Below are 15,051 nucleotides of genomic sequence, written 5' to 3' on the forward strand. Positions count from 1 at the left end.
TATTTACTTATTCCCTCTAATAAAATGACTGTCAGGAAAATAAACATTAACATGTTAACTGGGCCTTCGCATAATGGATTCATATACAAGCACCTAAAGACACATGACACATTTCATCATTCTTAATAAAATCAAACTTGTCATATTTAATAAGCTTAGCTGGTTTGGCCTTTGCATCTCTTGATGAAGTGGATGGATTTAAGTATTTGTCCATTATGGTATTTAGATCAGCAGTACGCTTATTGTTTCTGGGTTATAAAACAGAAATGTCACTTTTTAAATGAATTGACCCTAATGTAAGTGAGTTGTTGACTCATGTTTGTTTTATTGGACTAGTGGTTCCTATGGATAGTTATACACTTTTGCAAAATAATAAAATAAAATTGCAGACCCCCAACCTCTGGCTGACTTCTGGTCTCCCTGACCCCAGTTAGAGAACCCATGTCCCTGCTTTGGACAACTGTTTGACAAATGTAATGTTGTTCATTATCCAGCAGGTGAAACTGGAGCTTGCACTTTCTCAGGCACAATGATAAGTTGGACTGTAAACCTTTTAGACAACAGCAACAGGTGTTTTTTAAAGGGAAGGATTTTATTTTAGAAGAAGCTTTGAAATAATATGCATTATAGCTTTCCACACAGTAGGAGCAAAATAAAAGCATCAATACCAACACACAGCCATTCTTTAACCATCCATGTTTGATCAATTCTCTTTTTTACATAGTACAGAAGAATGGATGACAAGAAGGAAGCCTGACTAAAAACCTAAACAGTTTATATTTTATTTTTTTGCCATAATGAGTGTTCCCTCCCTTAACACTCACTCATCATATGATCCACACAAAAACATGTTTTCTTTTTACATACAAAAATCAACTGAATCAGCATTGTTCTCTGGACAAGGCAGGCATAAGAAGCTTAATGATTAGTGATTGCTGGCAGGTGAGCCTACTAATTACAAACTAGTGGCAGGTTCTCATTTCAGAAGTAATGTGGCTGGTAAACAAAGGCAGACAGGAAGTGGAACAAAAAATAAAAGCACTGGGCAGGAAATAATACAACGTACAGGAAACATAATAATGTCCAAACTGTCATGTGGGATCATGAAAGGAACACACCCCCCTTACCCCAAGGAACGGATCCTAGATGTTCCCCAAAAAACAAAGGGAGGTGGACCTGGCAGAGGGTCACTAAAACAGCGTCCCAGCCACAAAGAACCAGAGGGACGGCCGCCAGTCCAAGCCATGAGTCCCCGCAGCCAGAAAAAAAGATTTAGATGGCGTCGCCGAATAGAGCAATGCTGCGACTGGCGGGGAGACGGGCGTCCATGGGTTGGCCACTACGACGATACACGAGGAGGGAGTTGAGCGCAGGGTATGAGCTTCTGCTTTTCCGGCCAATAAGTCAGCGGTCAATATTGGTTTCCACAGAGCTTGGTGACTGTGCCTGTAAGTAGAAATGCATTTATTTTTTTACCACACCCCTGGCCATGCCCACAACACCACAAATAGATTACCAATCTCTGGGAAACACTGCATACTAAAATATGATAAACTGTATACTTCTTCATTAACACTACTTTTAAATATTTTTATTCAGTTAACTGCAGCGTTTCAAGTGACTTTTTGTATGTGTGTGTCAAAGTTCTTACCGGTGGAGTGGGAGCATGCAGGTGATGGACAGGCCACTCAGAGAATGTTCACTGATGGATCATGTACTGTGGAGAAGAAAGAGGAATAAGACATATTTTTAAAAAATTTAGTTTTCTTTTTCAATTGAATGTTTTATTTTCCCACCCTTACCTGCTTGTAGAGATGGTGGTGAATGATTTTGATAGTTGTCCAGGACGTCCAACTCCATCACTGGTTGGAGGAGCGGCATCAGGAGCTCGTACCACTTCACCTCCTCTCCAGTAGCCTCTCAGCCGTCAGCTCCATGCTGGTCTTGCACATAGGCGCTGATCCCGTGGGTTCTTCGGGGCCCGAGCACCCACAGACAATGCCGAGCACCCACGTTGGATTGATGGCAAATTATTTTTCACCCCCAAGCAAAAACCGTGCATACTCAGAATAGTAGCGTCAGATTTACCGCCTGTCCAAGCACTCATTGGCAGAAATGTAGATCGGCGCCTATGGTGTTGCATAAAAGGTTTAACAATCTTCTCATGAGATGTCTTCTTACAATTCAATACAAAAAAATTACTTGGCTTTTGAAATGTTTTGAAAACTGTTAAGTCAATTGAAAAAGGAAAGATAAAAAAATTGAAGGGAGAGCAGATATTAAAATGATATGCATACAATGTTAGGATTGTTAACATGACGGGCAAAACTGTACATCGGGATGATATATTTATGTGTCTACCTAAAGTTATGTAACTCGAAATTTCTTAAAACGCCTTTCTTTAATTGTTGATATAAGTAGGGTTGTTGACACAACAACAACAAATAGCTATAAAAAAACCCATTTAAAGTGTTGATGTCTGAATGGGGCGTAGGGGAGATCTCAGCTGTTATTAAGCTCTTTATGCATTAATAAAACTAAATGTATTGCATGCATTAAGTTGTATGGTTGATGATGTCTTATCTGAAATCATGGTTAAAACCCACAAATAAGTTTTTCTTTCCATAAACTGGAAAAAAGAAGTATGAATTTATGGAAGAAAGGACATTTTAATAGTAGCTTTTGTCAAACAGCAGCACATTTTCAGATCTGCCAATTTTGAAGACATTTTATGAGTTCTCCCACCCCTTCTTTTCTTGTTACATAATGACTTTGACTTTGTTTTTCTCATTTCCATCCATCCATTTTCTACCGCTTGTCCCTTTTGGGGTCGCGGGGGGTGCTGGAGACAATCTCAGCTGCATTCGGGCGGAGGCGGGGTACACTCTGGACAAGTCGCCACCTCATCACAGGGCCATTTCTCATTTTTTGAAGTCTAATTTTGTATCTACAATATGCTGTGGGCCAATTAAGCCACAGTCAGCAAATGGCCTCAAGGCCGCATTTTGAACACCCCTGCTTTTTTATCTTCATCAGCGTTGAGCGTGTGAAGTTACGTCTGGGATCAACCTAAACCCTGGTTGACTATTTAGCTCGTCAGCTTCCTTCAACGCAAAAAAAACGATGGTAATTAATGAGACAAGGAGACCGAACTCCAAATGCAACAAAATGCGTACCAAAGGAGCAGCGAGGCGTACAAGTGTATTCCTGTTGGCAGGTCTGCCTTTTCTTTTATTGTGTCCCACAGTGGCAACCACATGGACATTGTTCTCCTGTCGAGACCTTTGTCCTCTGCTTCCTCTTCCTTTTGCCCTGTAACACACAGACACACATATATATGAGGAAAACTTCACATGAACAGATAGAAGCATCTTCATTCTTGAACATGACCATGGTGGACTTACATAGTTGTCTGTGCAGGACCAGTTTGGGTACATCTCTTGGTGGATATGTTTCTCTATGTCGGCTAGCTGGTAATACTTTGCTTGATCTGACAGTGAGAGTGACTTCCACTGTGGACACATAAGCACACATTTTTGTCACTCAACAACACTGTCAACCTTTCAGGTATTTCGGTATGTGTGTTTGCGTGTCAATGTTCTTACCGGTGGAGTGGGAGCATGCAGGTGATGGAGAGGCCACTCAGCAACTGTTTACTGATTGTTCATGTACTGTGGAGAAGAAAGAGGAATAGGATATATTTTTGAAAAAAGGCAGTTTTCTTTTTCAATTGATTGTTTTGTTGTCCTGCCTTACCTGTTTGTTAACATTCTCGCTTCCTCTCATTTGGCTGGACAGCGATTGGTCGTTGAAGTTGATGGTTGCAGGGTGTGCTGGTCGTCCAGGTAGCCTATACCATCTTCTGTTAACAGAGTTAACATTGGCAGCTCTTCTGGGTCGACGAGTGGGGGTGGTGGTGAATGATTTAGATGGTTGTCCAGGACGTCCATCTCCACCATGGGTTCCAGAAGCGGCATCAGGAGCTCGTACCATTTCACCTCCTCTCCAGTAGCCTCTCTTAGCGGCAACTCCATGCTGGTGCAAAGATGGAGAATGCTGTAACACACCAGGAAAAAAACAGTATAAATCTCCACATTTGCATAAAATATCTAACAATCTACCCCTAAGATGTCTTCTTACAATTTTATATAACACAATCAAGCAACATTTTAAAGGTTTCCATCACCATTAGTTAAGGTAATTAAGCCATTTGTATCCCAATGACTAAAGTACCTTTTTTTAAAATCGAAAGAGCCAAAATAATTGAAATACTCACCAAGAGGAATACCCAAAATATCATGTTTAGGTATTAAGTTCAATCATGAACTTTACAAGCCAGGCTAGTTGGTATTAGCTGCTCATGTTAGCAAAAGTAAACATACATTCATCAAACTAAAATGGCATTTGACTTCACATAAACGTACCGCTGAATTTCTTGGGTTCATATTTGGCCTTTCAACAGGTCAGTAACTTGATATTGAAAGTAGTTATGTCCACAATAATGAGCAACTAAAAGTGACCAAATTGTAATGAAAATTGTATTCTGTCCAAAATGGCGTCTGGATTTCCTAAATATCTGTTTGGTTCAACAACCTACAAATGTTACCACACAGACTAAAACTAAACTATAAACCCCAAAGAGATAAGAGTACAAAAATAACAAAGTGTTCCACTTTTTAGAAAATATAAAGTGATTTAGTAGTGTTGACCAGCAGGTATCCTCAAGCTTTTTGGGATCTCTGCCTTCTTAATGAGAACATGAAACTCTCCTTATTATCCTCATGCCAGTTAAAATAAAACAAATACAATTTAGCAATTTGTATAAAATGTCATTGGAATAATTTATATTTTAAACATTTCAACCTAAATTTTTAAGACCTGTTTCAATGAAATGAACTTAAAACAAATGCAAGTAACAGATCTTAAAGCTTACAGAAAATGAAGAAGAACACGACTGAAACAGGCCAAATCAACACTCAACATAATGATAACAATATTTGTATTATTCCCTCTTAATAAAATGACCGGCAGGAAAATGAACACAAAAGTGTTAACTCGGCTTTGGCTCAAAGGATTCATTTATAAGCACCTGAAGACACATGACACATTTTGACCTTCCCTCATTATTATTAATAAAATCAAACTTGTAATTTGTAATACGTTTGGGCTTTGCATCTCTTGATGTAGTGGATTAACTTAAATATTTGTCCATTATGTTATTTAGATCAGCAGTGTGCTTATTGTGTCTGGATTAAAGAGAATTATTTTTCTACTGCCTCACAGAAATGTCACTTTTAAATTAATTGAATATAATGTAAGTGAGTTATTGATTCATAATGTTTGTCTTATTAGACTAGTGGTTCCTACAGAAAGTTATACACTTTGTAACTATATGCCATAACTTTATTTTTTGCAAATAAAATAAATAAAAATTGCAGACCCCCAACCTGTGGCTCTCTCTGGGCATTCAAACGATCGCAACTGGACTGTTTGGTTTGTCTTAGAAGACGTTTGACCTGGATGAATGAGAACATTCAAAGACAACCAGTGGCTCACTCCTGGTCTCCCTGACCTCATTTCGAGAACACCTGATGTAGACAAATGTTTGACAGATGTCATGTTGTTCATTGTCCACCAGGTGGTGTTCTAGCTTGCACTTTCTCAGGTACAAAAATAGGTGGGACTGATAACCTTTAAACAACAGCAACAGGCGTTTATAAAAAGGAAGTCTTTGATTTGAAAAAAGGCTTTAAAATGATAAACATTATATCGTTCCACACAGTAGGGGCAAAATAAAAGCATTAATACCAACACACAGCCGTTCTTTAACCATCCATGTTTGACCAATTCTCTTTTTTACACAGAACAGTAGAATGGATGACAAGAAAGAAGCCGGACGAAAAAAACAAAAAAAGAGTTTACATGTAATACTGCCTTGCAAAGAAAAATATGCAATTCATAAACTGACTTCGTCTAAAACTCGATTTAAAAAAAATCAAATCATAATAATAAAAAACTTGATTTAATTGTCGATCTTTTTGAGACAAATTAACAGTTTTAATCACATGAGGTGCTGGCTGACGAGCATATCATTTCTGCATTAAAGATAAAATTAAGTGTAAACTGTATTACGCTAAAGCAATAAACAGTATTAGGCTTGATAGTATAACATGCATTACATGTTTTCTCAACCACAGCTGCCAGTATTTTACTGTAAATTCTCTAGGGTTTTTCGGAAACAGGTTAACAATACATCAGTTTTTTTCATAGTAATTTACCTTGAGCAAAAACTGTTATCAGCTGTAAAATTTACGGATTCAACATCAACATACCGTAATGTCCTACACATTATGATTTTCTGCAGTGAATTCCTGGCAACCACATCAGCGGGTTTTTTACCATAAATTGTGCAGATTTATTTAATAATGCATAGTAGGCCAACAGCAAAATGTATTCTAAAATGTGTTATTAGTGTAGACAGAATAAATAGCACTCAAAGATTTGTCATGTAAGCAAGAATGTAGCACATTGTGACATCCTCAAACTTTTATCGACTGATTTGACTGACACATTTATATCTTATCACGATGGTCCACTCCAAACTTCTCACTGAGGAAAACCACCACTCTACCTCCCTTTAGATACACGTATACCATGCTTGTTCAAAGGGGAACTGTACTTTTTCTTTGGAATTTTGCCTATCATTCACAATCATTATGAAAGACATGACGACAAATTGATATTTTTTTAACGCATTCTAACTTGTAAAAAAAAAAGCGGAGCTCCACTGTTTCGCCCAAAAAATCCAATAAATAAACATTCAAACCAACAATACTCCATTTACATTTTGTGAATTGAATATTAACCAACTATTAGTGATATTGTTATCATAAGCGCTAACGCAGACAAACTATAGCGGCGATGTGATCACAAGCTTGTGTGGCTATGTTGACATCACCGAGTGGTCTGCTGCTTCCTTGCTTCCTCTAAGTTTATTCGAGATCATAAATCATGCATCTCACCTGGACATGAGACGTCTGAGTAGGTATTACCACAAGTTGGTACAATTTGACAGCCATTTTGGACCCGAAACTGGCGAGGCCGGCACAAAAGGACACGTGTTGCCCCCGCCCTCCACCCTATTTCTTTGTGAGGATTATGAGACATTTTTCATCTAAATGGGAATATATGTGCATCCTAGCAGTAGGCATCCTAATGACAGCATACCTTGCACAGTAAGTGATGTTTTGTTATGTTTGTTGGCTCTCATAAAGTTTGCAGTGAGTAATTATCAGTGATGAAGAAAAAAAAGCAAACAATGTGATGCGTTATTAAAATTATCGCGCCGCATATGCTTAAAATGATCAAAATACGTAAATATTAAATGTTATTATGAATGTACATTACTTATATACTTACATCATGTATATAAAACCTCAATGGAGATGTTTTTCTAAGGGCTTTGTAGGCGGAATTGTAAACTCACTTTTGATCACATTTATTTAATATTTAGAATGCGAAAAAAAACATTTGTCGTCTTGTCTTTCATAATGATTGTGAACGATAGGCAAAAATTTAAAAAAAAGTACAGTCACCCTTTAAAGCTGGGTTACTTAAATCTTGTGTGACCAGGCTGACCACGCATAGGTTGTTGACAGTTTGAAGTTGCATCGAAATATAATTAAAATCTGTGTTGAGAACTGCAGCGTCCTAGAAACAACTTTTTAATTAACACTACAATTAAATATTTTATTCAATAAACTGCAGAGTATCAAGTGACTTTTTGTATATGTGTGTCAAAGTTCTTACCGGTGTGTGGGAGCATGCAGGTGATGGGCAGGCCACTCAGAGACTGTTCACTGATGGGTCATGGAAGGTGGAGAAGAGGAGGAATAGGATACATTTTTTTGAAAATGCTTTTTTTTCCCAATGTTTTTGTTGTCCAGCCTTACCTGCTTGTTAACATGCTCGCTTCCTGTCACTTGGCTGGGCAGCGACTGGTCGTCGAGGTTGATGATTGCAGGGTGTGCTGAAAAGGTTAGCTGGTATTTAAAATGTATTTGTGGACACAACAACAACAAATAGCTACCGGTATAAAAAAACATTTTCAGTATGAATATGTGAATGGGGCCAAGGGGAGATCCCAGCTTTTATTAAAGGCCTACTGAAAGCCACTACTACCGACCACGCAGTCTGATAGTTTATATATCAATGATGAAATCTTAACATTATAACACATGCCAATACGGCCGGGTTAACTTATAAAGTGACATTTTAAATTTGCCGCTAAACTTCCGGTTGGAAACGCCTCTGAGGATGACGTATGCGTGTGACGTAGCCCGGGGAACACGGGTATGCCTTCCACATTGAAGCCGATACGAAAAAGCTCTGTTTTCCTTTCATAATTCCACAGTATTCTGGACATCTGTGTTCGTGAATCTGTTTCAATCATGTTCATTGCATTATGGAGAAGGAAGCCGAGCAAGCAAAGAAGAAAGTTGTCGGTGCGAAATGGACGTATTTTTCGAACGTAGTCAGCCACAACAGTACACAGCCGGCGCTTCTTTGTTTACATTCCCGAAAGATGCAGTCAAGATGGAAGAACTCGGATAACAGAGACTCTAACCAGGAGGACTTTTGATTTGGATACACAGACGCCTGTAGAGAACTGGGACAACACAGACTCTTACCAGGATTACTTTGATTTGGATGACAAAGACGCAGATGTGCTACTGTGAGTATGCAGCTTTGGCTTTTTTTTGCGTATGTACGTAACTTTTTTAAAATATATAAGCTTTATGAACCTTGGGTTAGGTGAACGGTCTTTTGGGCTGAGTGATTGTGTGTGTTGATCATGTGTTTGAATTGTATTGGCGTGTTCTATGGAGCTAGGAGCTAGCAGAGGAGCTAGGAGCTAGCATAACACGTACCGTACCGTACGTGCGCGTCACGTACGTAACTTTTTAAAAATATATAAGCTTTATGAACCTTGGGTTAGGTGAACGGTCTTTTGGGCTGAGTGATTGTGTGTTTTGATCAAGTGTTTGAATTGTATTGGCGTGTTCTATGGAGCTAGGAGCTAGCAGAGGAGCTAGGAGCTAGCATAACAAACACGCAGGTGTTATTATGCAGGATTAATTTGTGGCATATTAAATATAAGCCTGGTTGTGTTGTGGCTAATAGAGTATATATATGTCTTGTGTTTATTTACTGTTGTAGTCATTCCCAGCTGAATATCAGGTACCGTGAGTATGCAGCCTTGGCTGCTAAACATTCGATAACTTGACCGTATGTGCGCGTCACGTACGTAACTTTTTAAAAATATATAAGCTTTATGAACCTTGGGTTAGGTAAACGGTCTTTTGGGCTGAGTGATTGTGTGTGTTGATCAGGTGTTTGAATTGTATTGGCGTGTTCTATGGAGCTAGGAGCTAGCAGAGGAGCTAGGAGCTAGCATAACAAACACGCAGGTGTTTTTATGCAGGATTAATTTGTGGCATATTAAATATAAGCCTGGTTGTGTTGTGGCTAATAGAGTATATATATGTCTTGTGTTTATTTACTGTTGTAGTCATTCCCAGCTGAATATCAGGTCCCACACGCCTCTCACAGCATCTTCCCTATCTGAATAGCTTCAACTCCCCACTAGTCCTTCACTTGCACTTTACTCATCCACAAATCTTTCATCCTCGCTCAAATTAATGGGGAAATTGTCGCTTTCTCGGTCCGAATCTCTCTCACTTCATGCGGCCATCATTGTAAACAATAGGGAACTTTGCGTATATGTTCAACTGACTACGTCACGCTACTTCCGGTAGGTGCAAGCCTTTTTTTTTATCAGATACCAAAAGTTGCAATCTTTATCGTCGTTGTTCTATACTAAATCCTTTCAGCAAAAATATGGCAATATCGCGAAATGATCAAGTATGACACATAGAATAGATCTGCTATCCCCGTTTAAATAAAAAAATTCATTTCAGTAGGCCTTTAAGCTCTTTATGCATTAATAAAGCTAAATGTAATGTATGCATTAGGTTGTATTGTCTATGATGTCTTACCCAAGAAGATCCAACAAATTTGAGGACTATCTGGAATCCATGGTTAAAAACCACACTTGTGTTTTCCTATCCATAATTTGTATGAATTTACCTGTGGAAGAAAGGACATTTTGCTTAGTAGGTTTTGTCTAACAGCAGCACAATTTCAGATCTGCCAATCTTAAAGACATGTTATGAGTACTCCATCCCCCTCTTTTCTTGTTACATAATGACTTTGACTTTCCTCATTTTTGGAGTCTATCTACAATAGGCTGTAGGCCAATAAAGAATGAGCCACAGTCAGCAAATGGCCTTTAAGTCACATTTTGAACACCCCTGCTTTTATCTTCATCAGCGTCGAGTGTGTGAAGTTATGTGTGAGATCAACCTAAACCCTGGTTGACTATTTACCTTTGACCTGAGCGAACAATGAAAATTAAAGAGACAAGGGGAATGAACTCCAAACTAAAACCGGCCAAATACAACAAAATGCGTACCTAGAGAGCAGCGAGGCGTACAAACATCTTCCTGTTGGCAGGTCTGCCTTTTCTTTTATTATGTCCCACAGTGGCAAGCACATGGACATTCTTCTCCTATCGAGACCTTTGTCATCTGCTTCCTCTTCTTTTTGCCCTGTAACACACAGACACACGTATATATGAGGAGAACTTCACATGAACTGATAGAAGCATCTTCATTCTTGAACATGACCATGGTGGACTTACATAGTTGTCTGTGCAGGACCAGTTTGGGTACATCTCTTGGTGGATATGTTTCTCAACGTCGGCTAGCTGGTAATACTTAGCTTGGTCCGACACTGAGAGTGACTTCCACTGTGGACACATAAGCACACATTTTTGTCACTCAACAACACTGTCAGCCTTTTTCACCTTGATGTATGCACATACAATGATCATACTGGCATAACTTACCATTGAGTTAATCAAAAACAAGAACAACATGAGCTTTGGGGTGCTGGAAAAAATTATACTTACATTTTAAGAGTTGATTCTTAAAATGTCGTTTTTTTAGGCCATCTCCTATTTTACTCGCAGCATTTAAACTTCATACGTCAGCAGCCAAGAGGTGCTTTTGTAACCTGTAACCGTTTTATTATAATATATACCAAACAATACATTGTGAGAATCAATTTGAACCCAAAATCGATTCTGAAAAGAATCGTCACCCCAAGAATCAGAATCAAGTTGTTGTAAGAGTCACATCCCTAATGAGCATGTTCTTAGGGCCGAGCAACAGGTGCTAACTTCAATAGATGTAACTTTGCCAGATCACTAACTCTTGTCTACTTTATGACAGACAAGCCAGTACAATCAGTCCCGCCTCCAACTGCACTGTTTTATTAATGAACCAATGAACCAATGACACACTAATACAAACTGCTAATGTGAGAAAAATAAACTTTACAATCCAATCGTAAGAAGGAAGTAACAATTTTCTATTGACCAATCAAAAGTTTACATTTTGTGCAAGCACGCACGCACGCACACACATACATATATATATATATATTTACATACAGTGTGAACACTAACCTTGTGACCCACGACTTTATTGGCCTCAGCGTTATTTCTGATGTTTAGCTCAGCCTTGACCTTTGACATCTGCTCCTTCCTAAAGATCATAAATGCGTTTGGTGGCTTTTTAATGTAGGCCTTCTCTCCATCCTGCTGGGTGTATTGTTTCCTTTTTCTACAAAAACAAACAAAAAATGGTGAAGGATAAATCCTTCAATGATTGAGACAAAAATCCTCCAAACATCCACTTAAATCGGAAACAGCTACTAAAAGTAAAATAAAAACAGCTTATGGTTCACATATGTGCTTTTGAGATTGTTCCTAATACTTACTGGGATGTGGAGACCAGTGTAGAGGCAGGAAGGTCTATATAAGTTGTCCTGGAACACTCTGGCAGCATCACTGAGGGTCCTTCAAGGCTCTGCTGAGGACACAAAAAACATTTCTGTCAGAACAATGTTTTTCCCTCCCTGATCTGGAAATACTATTGAGAACAGGATAACATATATCTGTACAAACCCACTGTATGAGTTGCTGCATAAAATTACCTGGTTATCTAAACAGATCAATAAAATGAGCTGAGATTTGCAACAACTTTAAACAATTACCAAGTTAAGTCTATCAAATCCATTTGTAGCTTTTAAACAAGACTGCTGGTTTGTGGTTCTCAAAAAAGACGAAACAATTGCAAATGATTTATTAGGAATTACATTGTTATACTTTTTATACTGATACTAACACTAATACTGAAATACTTCCCTTTCAGGTATTTCAGAATGTGTGTCAAAGTTCTTACCGGTGCAGTGGGAGCATGCAGATGAGGGAGAGGCCCCTCACCAACTGTGTACTGATTGTTCAAGTACTGTGGAGAAGAAAGAGGAATATGATATAATAAAAAAAATTGTGTTTTCTTTTTCAATTGATTTGTCCAGCCTTACCTGCTTGTTAGCATGCTCGTTTCCTGTCATTTTGCTGGACAGCGACTGGTCGTTGAGGTCTGCTGAAAAGGTTAGCTGGTCGCCCAGGTAGCCTATACCATCTTCTGTTAACAGAGTTAACATTGGCAGGTCTTCTGGTTCGACAAGTGGGGGTGGTGGTGAATGATTGAGATGGTCGTCCAGGACGTCCATCTCCACCATGGGTTCCAGAAGCGGCATCAGGAGCTCGTACCATTTCACCTCCTCTCCAGTAGCCTCTCGTAGCGTCAGCTCCATGCTGGTGCAAAGATGGAGAATGCTGTAACACACCCAGAAAAATGAATATAAACCTCCACATTTGAATAAAAGGTCCAAGCATCTACTCCTAAGATGTCCTCTTACAATTTTATATCACCTATTCTATCACTATTAGTTAAGTTAATCAAGCCACCTGTATCCCAATGACTACAGTAACTTTTTTTAAACTTCAAACAGCCAAAATAATTATAATACTCACATAGAGGAATATCCAAATGTCTGCAATTCAAACTAACTTTGCTCAACTCTACGTTTTGCTTTAGATGCTCCAACAACAAGTAGCAACTCAACTCTGCCAAAAAAATGTATGGTGAGTGGGATTTATACTGTCCAGGTCACGTGACACCAAATATGTCTTTGTAACGGTCAAGTTTCTATGGAAACGGATGTGCGTCATCAAAGATCATTAATAGTAAATGTACTTCTATTATTTAATTTTTTTGTTTTGTTTGAAAAAACAACGATTTAAACCTCAATTCGTCAGTACATTTTAAAAGTAGTAAAAAGTACACGTTTAGGTATTAAGTTCAATCATAAACTTTACAAGCCAGGCTAGCTTAGCTAGCACGCTAGCATTAGCTGCTCATGTTAGCAAAAGAAAACATACAATTATCAAACTAAAATGGCATTTGACTTCACAAATACGTACCGCTGAATTTCTTGGGTTCATCTTTGGCCTTTCAAGAGGTCAGTAACTCGATATTGAAAGTAGTTATGTCCACAATAATGAGCAACTAAAAGTGACCAAACTGAAAATCACCACTGTCCAAAATGGCGTCTTTTAGACAAACTTTGGATTCCTAAATATCTGTTTAGTTCTACAGCCTCCAAATGTTACCACGCAGACTAAAACTAACTATAAAACTCCAAAGAGATAAGAGTACAAAAATAACAAGTATTCCACTTAGTAGAAAATATAAAGTGATTTAGTAGTGCTGACCAGCAGGTGCCCTCAAGCTTTTTGGGATCTCTGCCTTTTAAGTGAGATTATTTTCAAAAAGACTCTCCTTATTATCTTCATACCAATTAAAATAAAAAAAAATACAATTTAGCAATATGTACTGAATGCAATTGGAATTATTTATATTTTAAACATTTCAACCTACCGGTAAATACTTAAGACCTGTTTAGAAGAAATTAACGTAAAACAAATGCAAGTAACAAATCTTAAAGCTTTCAGAAAATGAAGAAGAACACGACTGAAACAGGCCAAATCAACTCTCAACATAATGATAACAATATTTGTATTATTCCCTCTTAATAAAATGACCATCGGGAAAATAACATTAAAGTGTTAACTCGGCTTTGGCTCAATAGATTCATATACTAGCACCTAAAGACACATGACACATTTTAACCTTCCGTCGTCATTCTTAATAAAAAAAATATTTAAAAAAAATAATTTTTATTTTTTAAAATATTAATTCATTAATCAATCCAACAAAACAATACACAACAATACCATAACAATGCAATCCAATTCCAAAACCAAACCCGACCCAGCAACATTCTGAATAGCAATAAACAGAGCAATTGAGGACAACAAATATGACACGGAACAATCCAAAAGTAGTGAAACAAAAATGAATATTATCAACAACAGTATCAATATTAGTAACAATTTCAAAATAGCAGTGATTAAAAATCCCTCATTGATATTATCATTAAAAACATTAATAAAAAAAATTAAAAATGAACAATAGTGTCACAGTGGCTTACACTTGCATCGCATCTCATAAGCTTGACAACACACTGTGTCCAATATTTTCACAAAGAAACCAAGGACACACTATCATATTTTGGTTCATTTAATAGTTAAAACAAATTTAAATAATGGATCCCAAAATTCCAATATATGACTCATTATCTAAACTAAATGCAGTTTTTTCTACTGATATCATCTCCATAGCTTGTGTGTACCAGTCAGTATGAGTTGGACTATCAACATCTATCCATTTTTTAAATATTACCCTTTTTGTTATTATGCATATTGAAAGAAAAGCATTTTTACTCTTTGATGACACGTTACTAAATTGATGAATATCCCCAAAAATACAAGTTTTCAATGTAATTGGGATGTTTATATTAAGGACTGTAATTGCTTCTTTTGTTGTTTTCAACCATAACTATTTTATTCTCTGACATTCCCACAATAAATGAACAAGAGTTCCCTCAGCTGCCTGACACTTCATACACAACCTGCTATCTACTACACCAATTTTAAACAGCTGAGAAGATGTAAAA

General features: G+C 37.7%; 1 long non-coding RNA gene across 2 annotated transcripts; it reads right to left on the minus strand.

Annotated features, from left to right (window-relative positions):
• Positions 1-617: 617 nt before the first annotated feature.
• LOC133632398 (uncharacterized) lies at positions 618-10,588 on the minus strand. Of its 2 annotated transcripts, XR_009821679.1 has the most exons (11): positions 10,535-10,588; positions 10,059-10,149; positions 7,953-8,029; positions 7,810-7,859; positions 3,757-4,056; positions 3,606-3,671; positions 3,405-3,512; positions 3,177-3,312; positions 1,803-2,129; positions 1,652-1,717; positions 618-1,446 (listed from the first exon to the last, which is right to left on the minus strand). It is a non-coding gene; the product is annotated as an uncharacterized LOC133632398 (long non-coding RNA). The 2 variants fall into 2 exon arrangements; XR_009821677.1 differs by having other exon boundaries at positions 1,803-3,312.
• Positions 10,589-15,051: the final 4,463 nt, after the last annotated feature.

This window comes from Entelurus aequoreus, linkage group LG02 (genome assembly GCF_033978785.1).
Source record: "Entelurus aequoreus isolate RoL-2023_Sb linkage group LG02, RoL_Eaeq_v1.1, whole genome shotgun sequence".
NCBI lineage: Eukaryota > Metazoa > Chordata > Actinopteri > Syngnathiformes > Syngnathidae > Entelurus > Entelurus aequoreus.